The sequence below is a fragment of the Meleagris gallopavo genome, chromosome 1 (assembly GCF_000146605.3).
Source record: "Meleagris gallopavo isolate NT-WF06-2002-E0010 breed Aviagen turkey brand Nicholas breeding stock chromosome 1, Turkey_5.1, whole genome shotgun sequence".
NCBI lineage: Eukaryota > Metazoa > Chordata > Aves > Galliformes > Phasianidae > Meleagris > Meleagris gallopavo.
The window spans coordinates 95,699,259-95,715,253 of record NC_015011.2 but is presented as its reverse complement, the minus strand read 5'-3'; the positions used below and the strand labels follow the sequence as shown (position 1 = coordinate 95,715,253).

At 35.6% G+C, this 15,995-nt stretch overlaps 1 long non-coding RNA gene across 1 annotated transcript; it reads left to right on the top strand.

The window, feature by feature from the left end:
• The first annotated feature begins 931 nt into the window (after nucleotides 1-931).
• On the top strand, nucleotides 932-15,624 carry LOC109369945. The gene is made up of 3 exons (XR_004158792.1): nucleotides 932-985; nucleotides 1,403-1,519; nucleotides 15,381-15,624. It is a non-coding gene; the product is annotated as an uncharacterized LOC109369945 (long non-coding RNA).
• Nucleotides 15,625-15,995: the final 371 nt, after the last annotated feature.

Sequence of the window (15,995 nt, the reverse complement as noted above, 5' to 3'; positions counted from 1 at the left end):
CTGTGTGTAGAAATTCTTCTTGTGCTAATTCTTGAGCTATTTTAATAAAGATGGAATTGTAAAAAGTTCTTGTAATTTTCATTTACGATACTTCAAAATTCTTGCAAACCATGCTGTAGGAATTAAGAAAATATTAAGGAAACAGGAAAAATGATAGCAGAAGGGTATGCTTGCATACTGGGTTGGGGTTGGGGCAATTTTGGACTCCAGAATATGAGAAGGACAGAAAACTATTAAAAAGTACTTAAACTAGGGCCCTGAAGATGGTGAATAGTCTGGTGGACAAGATGTATGAGGTGCTGCTGTGGTCCCTTGGTTGGTTCAGCACAGAGCAGAGGAAATGAAGGGAGGTCTGATGGCGGCTGCAGCTCCTCACGAGGATGGGCAGCTCTGAGCTCTGCTCTGTGTGACAGCAACAGGGTCCCAGGGAACAGCATGGAGGTGTGTCAGGAAAGTGGTTAGAAAAAGGTTCTTCATCCGAATGTGATTGGGCCCTGGAACAGGCTTCCCAGAACAGTGGTCATGGTTCCAGGCCTGCTGCAGTTCAAGAAGCACTTGGACAGTACTCTCAGACACAGAGCTTGATTTTTGAGTAGTCCTCTGCACAGCCAGGAGTTGGACTTCATGATCACTTCCAATCTGGGATATTCTATAATTCTGTTATCTAGTTGTTTTAGGAATACCCACAGTGGAAGACAACTGTTAACATAACTCAGCGTTACTAAACAGTTTTTTTTAAAATTCAAGTTGCACACTGAGGGGCTTTGTGCTATATAAGTTTAAGGTAACTTTTATATCAGTCTGAACTGATTGAGCACCTGGTGAGGGGAGTGGCTAAGCCAGGAACTCGTGCTTGCCATGTGCCAGAAGCTCCATCCCCTCTCTGGCCTCATTTAAGAGCCAGTTTCCAAAGGGAGAGGTGCTCCTTGATGAAGGGTTCTTTAGAAGGACTGTTGTGTAGCTAAGAGACTCTGTTGCTTATTGGGTGAGTCAGCTTTTTCCTGCATGTGATTACTGGGATTCCTAATGATGTTTTGTCTGGTATTGTAAAGAACTTATCAGAAGTAATTTTGCTGCTTTTAAGGTCCACCAACTACAAAAGTTTTAGGTAACTTTAAGTTTTAAAGTATTAGAACCTATTTCTTTTGTGAAATCTAAGATTTCTGTATGAAAGGTAGGTGTAGGTATATTTATAGCAACTTCCTCTTCGTAATGGCGTAAGAGGTCAGTCTTGAGTAGATGTAGGAAGGTTCTGAATAAAAACTATTTTTACATTTAAGTATTTATTAGAATGATACATATGTAATATAGAAATCTGTGGTGTTCCCGCTCCCAAAGTCTTCTCAAGAGTACATTTCTTGGGGGGTATAATTGAAACAGTCAATAATATTTCTTTTTACAGTATTTGATAATGCAATGGCTGGAAGACCACTAACTATCAGATTCATCAGATGGACACACTGGATATTGGCAATTATTCTGCTGCTGTTAAGTCATCAGATCAGAGGACAAGGACAAGGTAAGTGAAGATCTTCTTTCTATTGAGCTGTTTGCTGACCAAAATAAGAGGAAACAAGTGTGAGCCTTTTGAATGTTTTTTTTTTTTTCTTCACTTGTTTGGTATTGCATATGGTGTGGTTGGAGAAACAAGAGTGTGTGGTTATGTCCTGAACTTGTTTTAACTTTTTGACAAAGAAGAATAATATCAAAATCTGAAATGTTTCAGTTGAGGAGCTGAGTGCTGTTTGAAAGATGTCACCTCAAGTCTTTACAGGATTGCGTAGATGCTTGGGCTGGAATGTCTTTTGAAATAAAATTCTGTGTTGGCTCTCCAGATATGGAGAAATTGTTGCTGAATGGATGATAGACCTGGGCATTTTGCATTACTTAGCTGTGATATCTACAATGAATGAACTTTGCAAAAAGGCTTTTCTTGTATGCTATGAATATTTTCCGTGCTGTGTTCCTGTCTTACTTATTTGCTTCATAATAACAGATGCAAAAAATACTCAAGGCAAAAAAAAAACAAAAAAAAAAAACTGAACTTTCCTCTTAGTTTTTCATTTGCATCTTTCTGTTCTAAAGATTGTATCTAAGGTCTGGTACAGAGAGAGGTAATAAGTGTTGTTATACTAGAGGTAGTTAAGCAATACGAAAAATGTTTACATAGTCAAATTAGGAAGGAAATATGTAGTAAGTTAGAGGCACTGAAATTAAGGAAGTGTAAGAAATAGCTGTTTCTTTTTGTGGTATGTCAGACTAACTTTAGGAAATAAATGTTATATATATATATAAGCGAAGCTTGCCTTGAGTTTAAATTACTCTGCTGGGGGGGAAGAAATGGTGTACATCTTCCACTTCCAGATTATCTCATCTATTTTAGTATAAGAATGATGCTGGCCAGAGTATGCAGCTGATGGTGGGTCCTTTCTAGTGTGTGTTTAAAACAGAAGTACTGGTTTTTGGGTGCTACAATAACAGGTTTACATTTGCTTGGCACAGTTTTAGGTATACTGTGAACAGCGTTCTGCAGGAAACATCTGCTGAAGTTCATGTGTGGAACTTGATGGTAAAAGCTAACCTAAAAGCCCATAAAGCACTTCTGTAGAAAAACTTATGAACATTTTGCAGCTAATCATTAGACATTCAGAAAAGCTTTTCTGTGATATCAACTGTACAGGGGGAAGAAGTGATTTGATTTCCTAGAGGTGTTCTTTTCCCTGCTTACCAAAAAAAAAGCTTTCATTCTTATACAGTCTTTGGCTGGAAAGCCAGTTATATTTGAAGTCTTCTTGTGATATTATATTAAAATGTATAATACACTTCTTGTTTTATGAAATATTGATGAATGATGAAGTTATTTGTACTATGTATATTGGAAAGGAACACTGGAAACATAACTTGCAGGAGTTTTATGTTTACTTGTACTGTGAAAGATGTCTTCCAGGGTTCTAAATACATTTAGAATTTGTGGACAAGAGGCATTGAACATTGTATTTTTTTAAACTGAACTGATATTTTTTTGGATGAGAAGTACATTACAGTGTGTTTAGTCCTAATCAGATTAGAATTGAGGCAGTTTTTGACCATGCAATCATTGCCTTGAAACAAAGCAATAGACCAGCAGATGCTGGTTAAGTATTATTACACCTCTCCAGGAGTGAGAAGTGTTGTCATGTAGACCTGTTTGTTTTTTGTAGTTACCAAAACAGCTTAGAAAGAAGACTTAAGGAAATGTGTCTAAAGTGTTATACTCTTTTAATGCAAAAGATTTTCCTAAAATTAGCAATAATGTCTTAATAGAGACTAAAGATGTGAACTTTGCATTGCTTTTTTTTTTCTATAATTTTAACTGATTTTGTGAGGTTTCTGTGTGGCTTGAGTATACTAAAGAACACACTAAAGTTAGGCTCAATTCAGTAGAGCTTGTTATGTTCAGTGTTGGTAGACTTGTTCTCTGCTGTTATATAAGTTCAGCATATTGTTTTGAGAGTGTATTCTTAATGCAACTACTGATGACTCCTTACTTAAACTTTCAAGTGAAATGTGAATGTTTAGTCCTCTAGAAATTATGTGGCAAATTATAAAAGCAAGAAACAAACTTTCTAATAACAAGTACACTATCTCCAGAAGATGAGGAATTTGAAGGAGAGAAGTTAACAGTTAGATCTTTAATTTTGCTGTGGGTTTCTGTTAGCACTTTCTCTTAAAGTAAAAAGCAAAGCCTTGCAGGAAGCTGTGAAGATTAAAGGAAAACTGAAATAATTTGAGTAGAATTGTAGCGCTTCCTTGTTCAGAGTCTACTAGGACAATAAAAAGAAGCAGTAATTATTTTGTATCTGGGCATCAAACCAAAAAGGTTTTAAAGCCATATGGCTGCATTTAAAGAAAACAACTTCTGAGTGGCATAACTTCAGTATGAGTGTGTTGCTATGGAAGTTAAAAAGCCCACATTTGTTCTACTGCCATTTCCAATGTGAATAGTAACCTCAAATCAAAAAAAATCTTTGTTTTCCAACAGCTATTCCTGCTTCTTTTTATGTGTTACCCAAGCTATTGAATTTTTTTTGGTCTGTGAATCTGCAGAAGAATGCTCATATCTTGGTCTCTTTACATGAAGCTTATTAGTTACCATCAATTTAACTGTGCAAGTTTCACATGCAGACTGAAGTCTGGAAGACACTGGTTCCTTTTATGCAGAGCTCCTGCATATTAGTCAGATGTGTCACTTCCCACATTTTGCATCAATTCTATTGTTCTCAGTTAGCTAAACATTACAGCTTCACTCTTTCTGTGTCCAGAAGCACACTGCAACATATACTTGCAAGTAATTAAAAAATATTTTCTCTTTAACACCGAACCACGAGAAATCAAGAATATGTTGAGGCAGCTACACTTGTTTCTTTTGTTAGTAAATTGTGAGAAAATCATAGAACAACAATTGTCTGCTCATTGGTAAAGTGATCTAAGACTTCAGCTATGATTTCTCTAACACTACTGATATTAGCATGCAATTCACAGATGAAAAATGAATAGAATCTAATTTTAGACTTATGAAATAAGTGAGTGTTTCATATGTGCAACTTCATGGCTGTATAGAATAAGAAGGTGCAGTCTTTGAAGCCCCAAACATTCTAAACAAAAAGATCTGCTCTCTGAAAAATGCACCAGTATGGCTGCTGATCTTAGATGTGTGCTTCTAAATATCTTTCTGTATGTAGAAAGAATCCTTCTGAATCTATTTTCTCAGAGTTGTCAGTGTACAGTGTTTACAGTTTCATTCCTTTAAAGATCAAAGATAAAGGCTGTATGATGTGCTAAAGCAGAGAGACTTCAGAGCCCAGACTGAATGTGCTAGAAAGTAATGGAGGTTGCTGGTGAGTTGAGCTCTGATTCCCTTCCTGCAAACACATCTGTCACCTTCACAGCACTTTTCTTCTATTTAGAGAAAATCACTGTAACTTTTGGATTTAAATGATATTCTGGGGGATGTTCTTGTTTTTGTTTTGATAATTATAACCGACAATAAAACAGTTATATTCAGTTAGCACTACTGTTAACTTGTAATATAAAAGCTACATCAATATATACTCAGAAATGGTAAAAGAATGTCTTTGCTGCATTTCAGAGTCATGAGGTTGATGCTTGAAGCTGAAAACAGGCATTCAATTTATCTGCTTTCAATCTTTTTGTCTGTACTGCTGAGGAAAAACATATGTACACCATATGTTTTTTTCCCATATGCTCCACATGTACTGCAAAAACAATGAATAATGATTTTGTTTCTCAATCCTGGGGTTACTGTGTCTTATATGTGGGAAGAAAAGCAGATGATGGATATTTTGGATTTTTTTTCCACAGACCTAGCCATATTAACTAATTTTGACAAAGATAGAATGCTAAAATACTGTAACAATTCAACCTACTTAGAAGTTTAGAAGACTAAGCTTTGGAATTATTCTTGAACTAATTACTGTTTAACTATACAACGAAGCCCATGGGAACAGTACCTATTTCTAACCTCTGCACATCACTGTGGGCTAAGTCAGCTGTATGCAGGTAGCTACCTCTTGTTTACTATGTGCTTGCCTGACAAGATAATGAAATAAATCATTATTTTATATAGCTGGTGTGTGTATGCATATGCACACATAATATTTATAAATGACAAGTGCCTTTTGGGTTTCTTTTCCAAAAAAAAAAAAAGACAAAGCTCTGTTTTTTAAATAAATAAATAAAAGAGACTTTCAAAGTTGGTTCCCATTTCACACTTCAGCTGATCCTGATGTCATGTCTTTGCAGTGCAGTCATGGCTCATCTCCAGCACGGTCAAATCTGCCAAGTGCATGTGCATAACTGAGCTCTTGTCTCCTGATATAAAAATAGACAGCTCTATGGTGATACTGAGGAGGAAGGGTAGTATTGCTGCCTAGAACTGGCTTCTCTATGGGGAGAAGCTTCGCTAGCTAGCAGGTCACCTGGCCCCTCCAAAGCTTGTGGGATTACACTAGTATATGAGATCTGTGCCTGCTGAGAGGAAGAATGCAAGGCTTCTTTCCAGGTGTGAGATGATTATCAAGTTACCTGTAGCCATTCAGGAGCAATTGTACTTGGAATGTTCAGGGCTTGGTAGAACAAGGCCCTTGGCAACCTGATCTAACTTTGAAGTTTCTCCTGTTTTAAGCAGGAGACCTGAAGACTCTTCAGACTTCAGAGGTTCTATTCAACCTTATGTTTTCTTGTAATTCTGTGAGAATATGTATTTATGAAATTGCTAATTTAAAAATCAGAAACTTTATGCTTTCTAACAAACTAGGACTATAATGCAACTCCCAGCAACTATAAAGCAAGAACTTAGCCCAGTAACTGTCTGTAAGAAGCTACTTTTTTGTACTTAAAAAGCATACATTCAGCAACTTAAGAGAAGGCTGTCAGATGCTGGGTAAGCCGACACTTACAATTGCTCTCAGTGTTCCCCTGGAAACAGTTATCATACCTTGATGCCTAGCAGATTAATAATCAACATGAGGGATTTCCTCAGACTATACAAGTGACCTCCTCTTCCTGCCCCATTATATGAAATCCCATTCATAATTTGTCAAGATAAAAAGTTAGCTCCAATTTCCACTACCAGTAAGAACATAGTTGCGGTAGGTTTTACAAGATGATATTTTGTGCAGCAAGAAGAGCAACCATCCTGGAGAGCACAGTGGGATGCAATGACCTGCTGTGATTGGGCAAGCCACAAAAGTTCTGCTGTGATTTCCCCTTGCATCTTCAGTTAAGTTCCATTCTCCTCATTAAAAGCAGCAAAAGCAGCCCAATGCCTTCATGTACAGTAAGGAGGCTAATTAACCTATAGGTAACAGGCTATAAGGGGAGGGAGGGAAGACTAAACAGGCTTGCAGATCTCCAGGATTAGGTTAGTCTGAATAGCTGTTCCTCATTCTTGAGCATCTCAGCACAGTGGCACTCCTCCCCCTTCCCTCCCCCCTCCCCCCCTCAAAAAAAAAAGACTTGTCCTTTTGTCTGACAGTGTAAATGCTGTTTACTGTTTAAAAACCGTACATGCATGCACTGATATGCATATATTATGTATTTTAGGAATGTGTAGTGTTTGGGAGAACATGTGTACAAGGATGGGGTTAATGTGATTGAACTGGTATTAACTGGACTATCAGAGGTAGGAAAAAAATCACTGGCAAGATCAATATCTGCAAAAGCAGCATCAAAGTACAAGTCCTATCACTGTATTCTATTTCTCATGCAGGAAACATTTTTTTTCTTTTCTGGAGAGCAAACATTTGAGATGGGAGGGGGAATCGGGATGGTGAGACATTATGTTCAGGAACTCCTATATCAATTTCTGAATCACTCTGTAGTCTTAGTGCATACCACCAACTCCACTTATATGCACTTAAAATTTTTCGGTTGAATCAAATCTCCTACAGCTCCTATCCCCTTCAGATATGTAGGTGCTAATGAAATATCTATTTACTTCTAATGTCTCTCTAGGGATTTCAGGAATGTGTTGTACAGTGCATTAAATTGTTTTAAGGTAATAAGTTCATATACTTTGAAACTGAAGCTCATTGCAGTAAAATAAAACTGATCTGTATTGCTCTCCTATGAAATGTCCTTTTGCAGAAAGCTGGAAAGCATTCACTTGAGATTCTGTGCCTAGTCTGAAAGTCCTATGCTTGGATCCAAATTTAGGTTAAACCCAGTTGGCAAGTTCAGTGATTTCTGCTTGTGCTCTATGACCTACTATAAGTTCAGATAATCTAGTAAGTTGGACATAGGACAACTAAAAGTGTTCAGGCATGCTGTGTAGTACTGCAGTTGCTCCTCTGCTCTTACTTTTTCCTCACTGTGCGTCTCCAGCAGGTCTTGAGTTAACTTGTGTTGAAGTAATTAAGTAGTCTGTGGGCTAGCTCTCTTTTCTGAATCCTTTGAAGGTATTTAGAGACTCTTGAGTGGTTTCTATAGAAACATCAAGCCTAAAGCCTCTGTCCTCAAGACCAAGACGTACCTTGCTTGAAAGACTAGGAGACGTGAGCATGGATGATAGATCAAGAAATTCTGTTCTTACTTTTGCTTATATAGCTCTGGTAAATTACACTTCGTAGGTGGATGGGAAAGGAGGTTTCCATGCATATATATTTCTTTGTATAATTTCCTAGATCTGCCAGGAAGAATCTTATTTTTTTGTTCAGGAGTCTCTGTTGGAGAGTTGAAGCAGGCTTCATGAATGAACTGAAGCTTCAGCCTTAATGCATAGTGACTAATGCAGGTCTCATAATAAGGTTGTTAAAATAAATTTTGAAAATACACTATCAGCATGTTCCTTTGCCCTATTAAAGTACTGTATTTTTTTTAAAGCAATTGAACATGATTTAGTACTTAACCTTTATCTCTTAGACATTATGCTGCTTTGCTAATGGATAGCAACACTATATTTTGAAAGGAGGATTTGTTTTGTTTGTTTTTAATGGAATGGTTAACTTTAGTCACTTTAAAATTGGCAAGTAGTCTCTTTTCTTTCTTTTTTTTTTTAAAAAAAAAAGCCAGCTAATTTACTTTTTTTTTTCTTTTTGGAAAGAGGTCTGCTTTCTTCATTTATCTTGGCAACACCTTTAGCAATAACTTCTCATGGATTGAGAGAAGGCTTGCTTCTTTAAGGTATCTTTGTATGTGTTCTTGCTGCAGGTATTGTCTAATGTTCACCTGTCCACATCTTGGTTTATAAGACAGAAGTAGAATAGTAGAATTTACAATAAAATCTTTTTATTTTCTTTATTATTAAAAGAGCAGCTGTGCCCTGTGCTTGCAATCTTTTGAATCTCCTATCCAATAGTCAGTCAAAGATTAGTAGAGAGAGATGCTACAAAACTTACCTGAGGAGTGGAAAGTGTGTTGTTTTTTTTATTGATTCTTTCATTAATATATAAATCTTGAACTTCAAAGGGGTGTTGTGTGTGTTTGTTTGTTTTTTTTTTAATTTCCATTTCTTCTTTGGAAAAAAATTTGAGTATTAGGAAACAGGATATGGTTGAAAACTCCATTTACTTGATACATAATAAAATAAAAGTTATATTTAAAGTATAACTTTCCTTTAAAAAATATGGTGTTATTGATGTTTTAAACAGAATGTGAGGATTTGAAAATGTTCTTGGCAGTCACTGTCGTAGCTTCATAAAAAATAATGAAAATTGGCAGTTAGGAGAATGATACAATGCATGCCACATAAAGCACTTAATCCTGGAACCTGTACAAGTACTAAGTGTCCTAATGTATATTTATTGAAATACAGCTTGGAGTCTTATTTATGTTGCATTTTAATTTAAGCATTTCAGGATTGAGTTTTCCTTTTATATGTAATTTATTTTTAAAAAGTTACCATGCTTGTAAGCTATTGGATCTTGGTGAGTTGAAATAAATGTGTGAAAGGATTTTCAGGCATTGAAGCTCATAGTTCAAACAAGCTTGTTTAATATGTTGGATAGCTGAACTAGATTTGTTTTTAAGCGAGGTGTTTTCAGCTGCTGTATAGGATTTACATCCAACATTGTAATAAATAAAAACATAAGAGTAAAGTCAATTTTAGTCTCTTCAAAAACAGAACTCTCTGCAAACCCTGTGACAGCTTTAATAAATAACAGTGAGCCTATCATTGGTTCTACTGCTGCTACTTAGCTATAAGTTCTGTGTTAGCTCCTGTACTGACTGAATAATGCTTAGAATATATATGGTCATTTTTTCTGTTGAAACATATCTGCCCAAAATATATTTGGGGAAATAATTAATTATTTGGGGGTGGGGGGAGAAAGGAGAGTAAGAGGGAGAAGGACTGGGAATGGCATCATTGGGATAAAGGGTGACATAATTTGAAAAGATCATCAGTAACCCATCTAGATCTCCTTTAAATAAGGAGGGACTGAAGACCATTTAACAGCATGTAAATCCATTAACTCAAGTTTGCAATGGCTCCCATGTAGTCCATTTCAATGCTCATTCTGGAGATGAAGTATTTCTTGAATCGTTATCTCAACATCAGTTATGGAATCTGTCCAGTGGTGGCCATTTAATCAACATTATTAGATGAAAATTACTTTATTTGCTTACAGTTTATTAAAATGAGGAGCTTGTCATTAGCACTCTGTTCAGGTAAAGTGATATTCAAAGAGCTGTCTCAAATGTATTAGATAATTTTGCAATGATGTGCAATTTCAGTACAGCCTTTGATTCACAGTTTAAAAACTGCCAGTAAATGCACAATTAATTACATGAAAATTTAACTTTGACAGCATATTTCTGGCTCAGATACACGTAACTCATATCTTTTTCATCTCATTTAACAGTGTTCAGTGCTTGTGCTTCATACTTCATAGTTACAGGATCACAGCATTAAAAATACATGTATGAAGATATTACTTTCTACCTAGTATGAAGTAGAAGATGGAGATTTATTGTCTGTTTTAATATGCTACTTTGAAAGTGAAAATGTTATTCTCTCAGCCCATGTTAAATGTAGTGAATAAATGGTCTCTACTTGATTTTCTTTTTTTTTTTTGGCCAAGATTAATCAAATAGTATCACATGTGTCTGAACTGCATAAGTTTAAAAAAGTTTGAGTAGAATGTTATTTTCTCTAAGAAATATCAAATTGTATAGTTAAAGTCTAAAGCAAGCTATCCTCTTCACGTTCTGTCTGCAATTTGTGTTTCTTTCAAAACATCTGGCATCAATCATTGCTAGTAATAAATCCCAAGCACTTTCTTTATAATAAAGTAGCTGTCTAGGGAAATTCTATTATGTTCATTGTAACACTGCAGTTACACGTGTATATGCATGTACCAAGCACTTGCCAGTTATTGCCTGGTGGTTTGGTTTGCTACGTTTTAGATGTTTGAAGTTAAGAAATACCTCATTTACATGTATTGTCTGTACCTGAAGTGCGTGTGGAATTTGCCTTCAATAACAATATTAATAAATCTGGCAGTAAACTTTTACCATTCATTAATTTAAAACAGCATAAAGTTCCCTGGAGAATTTGGTGAGACGTGTGAGGCTTCAAGTTTCACAATGCTGATAGTTAGCACTTTCCACCTGAAATTAAAGATTTATGGGTGTTGTACGAAAGACACATCACATCTAGATAATCTTAAAAAGATGAGGAGAGTGTTTTCAGTGCTAGATGAATATCTTTATGTTAATTTAAGCATGTATATGGCAGGCAATTTCAGTCTGTATTGACATTTCAGTGGGCTGTCCATCATCCCAGTGCAGAACACAGCATTGCAGTTCTATGCTCTACACCACCATCAGCTTATAAATCTTACCAGTCTTGAATCCTGTCTGATAGAAGCTTTGGTCCTTTAAGAGATCTTTCATTGAGAAAGCCTGTGTTTTTTCTAATTAGAGATTACACAGATTTGAAGTACTCTGTTCTCTTTTTTTTTTTTTTGTCGGGAGGGGAAAGACTACACATGCTTCAGTATTATCTAAAACTGATAAGAACTATTAATTCTCAGGTTTCCCAGAGAAACACAAAGTCTGTGGCACTGAGGGTGTTTCTTCGGGACTGTCCAAAATTAAGAGAATGTAACTTGTATCAACTTTTGGCTTTATTTCTGTGAAAGAAGAAGAATGAAAACAACAATAATAGGGATTGGAAGGGACCTTTGGAGATCATCTAGTTCAACTCCCTGCTAAGTAGATTCCCTAGAGTAGGCATGTTTGTTTTGTTTTTTTTTTCCTCAGTGAACCAGGATAGTAATATAAATATATTAATACTGTGAAAATGTTGCAAGTAGTAATTTAGAAGAGGTGATTCCTGGAAAAGTACATTTTTGCAAATGTTATACTGGGAAGTAAAGCATTCTAATTAAGTTCTACGGAGAAGTTTAGAAAGCATTTCTGTAAGAAAGCTTTACAAGCTCTCTGAAGGCAGCAGTCTCTTTGCACCGTAAGAGCATGAGAACAAATGGTTCTAATTCGTCTTGTTTCTTGTTTTCACAGTAATAACTGTCATAGGTTAAAATGGATCTGTCCATTAGAGCACTTGTATTAGGTTAGCTTAGCTTATTGAGAGGTAATAATCACTTTGATCCAAGAATGAGAATGAAAAATTAAAAGTTCAAGTACTATGTAAGTAAACAAAGACTGATCAATTTGTACAGATGTATGCTAAGGACGGTGATTTCTTTTTTCTTAAACAAAACAGAAAAAAAAACCAAACCAACAACCTAACCATTTTCAATTTAATGCCTAGAAAAATTCCTGTGTAAATACACAAACTTCACAACCATAAATTCTGATTTGTTACTATATTTTTGTATGTTCTATGTGAACTATATAAATTATCGCTTTCAATTAATCCCTTGTAATTAATGTACTTAATCTCCAGTGAATTCTCACACCTAGAATGGAAAATTGCTAGGAAATTATCTGATAGCATCTTCATAATTTCCAGAGCTGAGGATGCTTTAATCGATGTGTAGTATCTTCCTCCAATAGTAAGAAGGCCTTACAAAGGCATTCAAGGAGACGGGGATGCAGTTTGGTTTTGTAACCCTTCTGTCAGTATGATGCAACTTCAGACTCCCTTACTGGCTTTGGTTATTCTTTTTTTTTTTTTTTTCCCCCACCTGTGGTCTCAAAGTCAGTACCTGTTGTAGCAGCTCGCCCATGTTGTGCATAAAGCTCAACATTTGTGTCTGGGCTTCCAAGTCAGTTCAGTCTGAAAGCTGCGGCTCCTTACTTAAGGTGTACAGGGCTTTATCCTTAAGTAGAAACATCTTGCTTGTTGTCCTACTGTGGTACCTGAGATTGGGATGTCACCAGTGTTCCATGCAGCTGCCATCTCTAACTGTTACACATGGCTGTATGGAGCTCTTGCTCCTTTGTATGTGAGAAATAAAGAGATGCAAAGACATGAAATTTACTTTGTTTTGCTACTGCAGTTTGTTTCTGGCAGTGGTTCTGGCAGTGTCTTTGAGGTGAACAAAACCATATTGCAGTGGCTCAGCCCCACTGCAACTGCCAGTGCATCCTGCTGGGATGTCCTACATGCATGTGAATTTTCCCCTGCCATGTGCCCAGCACCTGCATGAAGTTACCTTCCTCGCTACCTTCTTTTGTGCCCGCAAACATGGATCTTGAAATTAATGTTTAATTCATAACATAAAGGTTGCGATTAGAGCAAACTAGCTGCCTCAGATTTGAAACTGGAGGATCTGCTACATCAATTTATACACTTAAGCTAGGCAGGGACTCAGCATCAAGTGCTTTGGCAGCGGACCAGCCAAGCATTACTGTCGCATTTGATTCTTTATTAGAGACTGCAAATGGATATTGGAGTTCAGAGAAAATAAGATCTAGCATAAATATTGGCTTAATATGTATATGTTGAATGGGTTTACACCAAGGTTTGGCTAGTTTACTTTCAATTAGATATAATATGGCTAAAGATTTATGTGATAATCCATACCAAAGGGCCAGTTACTAATGAAGACATTGGTAATTCTATGAGTAATTAAATTTCATCTGAGCTAATTTCTGAGGTTTTCTAATTCAGATGTCTCTAGCTGCAAATATTGAAAATCCATTTATTTAACTCATCTTTTACTTAGTTTATTGCATTAGTTGATAAAATGCAGTTGACTCTAAAGCCTTTCTCTATGGTCCTCTTTTCCTCTTCCTGTTTTCTACTTAAAATACAGTAGAAAATAGTCATTTATACATATAAGGGCACAACAAAGCTAGTCGGAATACAGAAGGTATCTTTTTTCAAAAACAAAACCTACTTTTTGAGGAAAACTGAATCCATTTATCCTGAATTATGTATTTTTTTTCTAATAATCCTTTGTGTATGATTCCTTGATATGAAAACTTCTCCAAAAGTAATGACTTTTATTTTATAACGTTGGCCCAAAATGTGAGAGGTAGATACTGGTGGTATGGAGGTAGAGGCTGAACCTTCCCACTGATATCTGTTACATTTTGTTGCTATGTGACAGATGGTAGCAGAGGGGCAGTCTGACATGGAAGCCCATCTGAAGCAAAGGTGTGTCTTTTGAATATCTCCATGAGGAAAAAAATTGCACCCTGTGACATTCTAGTGGTGCAGATTTTTGCAAGAGCAGCATTTTGCCAGCTCATTGCTGGTGAAAATGCATAACTCATGGTGGTGATTATGCTGAAAAAACAGTGCTTTGTATCTGAGAATTCTATCAATGTTGTTGTGCTTTTTGTATCTGTTGTAATTTCCATGTAAATAAATAGAAAGCGTTACTTTTGGAGTGACTTATATTGTAGCTATATTTGGTCACATATTATGATGATGATTGATAGCAGAAGCTCACCTCAAAGGAAACTGAAATTATTTATAATCAGTTTGGTGGGATGGAACTTCATGGAAAAATCCTGAATAGCGAAGTACCTGATTCTACTTAAATCTTGCATTTGAGCAAAACTTATAGATTTTATTTTATTATGACATAAGTAATAATCACTTTTTTTCATATCTTCTTTGGTAAAGATTTTAGTATCCCTAAAACAAAACAGAGAACCCCACTTGTATTCTTCTGTTTCAACAGAGAGAGCCTCACCCTCCAATTTTTCTTTTTGAATAAAATATTTTACTTACATGATACTACTTGCAATGTTATTCCCCAATCACTTGTTATTAGAATAGTGAGTAAGCTTTTTAATCTTGAATGCATGATTTAAAATCATTTGCTATGTGGTCTACAGAATGCAGTGTTTTTCTTTTTTTTTTTTCTTACAATTATTACTGAGTTTTACTAGTAACACACTTTGGAGAATCCATCTGTTTCCAGTTAATTAAAAGAAATAATAACTGCGTTGGTTTCTTAACTTCCAGATCCAAAATTTAAAAAGCAAGATTTTTCTTAAACTTGCAAAAGCTATTTTTTTTTCAGTAAAATGTTAAATTATTTCCCTATTTTTATTCTATTTAACTGTTCCAGAGGTACTTTATGTAACCTTTTTTTAATCTGTGGCAATATATCTATTCTATTTTCATGCTGCTACCACTCTGTGTCCTCTTCATGGTGGTGTGTGTGTATATGTATATATACATATACACTCAAATGGGTGCTGTAGAGTACATATGTACTGTACTACTCTCATCTCATAACATTTTTTTTGTAGTCTGCAATGGTATTTCAGATTTCAATTTAATTATGCCTATATATTTATATATAAAATCAATGAAATTCATTTCGTATCCCAATATATTTACGAATTAATTTAAGCTTTTTTCATGCAGTATCCAGACTACTGTTTCAATCATTTCAGATGGCTTATTTTCTATATTTAATATTGGCAATTCTTTATTGTTCTTTCTCTTTCAGTGGAGCATTTTTGTGGAGAGATTGTTTACCTTATTCTTGCACCTGTCTCATCAAGGTGATGATTTTAAATCATCCTTTGTACATCCTCGATGAGTATCCCATGCATATCAGACATATCAGTTTAGTGTACTGTTTTTCATTTGTTTTGATTTCACATGTGAAAACTGGGGATTTGCTCAGCCTGGAGAGTAGGAGCGGACATTTTAGAAGGATGACTCTGAGAAGTACAGTTGCTGAGCAATAATACAAGAGGACATATATATGTGTGTATATATGTGTGTGTGTGTGTAGTATATATATATATATATATATATATATATATATATATATATATACACGTATATATATGTATATATATACGTATATATATATATATAACCACATTTTCAAAAACTAGAAGTTCTCTAGATCCAGCTCTTGATTATTATTATTTTTTAATCAGTACTATTAGGAACTTATTGTATTAATCAGCAGTGCAATCTCTACTACCATCATCTATATCTGATAAGACACTCCAAGGATCTCTGGGCAGTTATCTTCATGAGCGTCTCAAGGAAGTGCAGTTCATGACATGGGGATCTCTACCCCTGCTCTACCCAATTGTAATGCCAAATA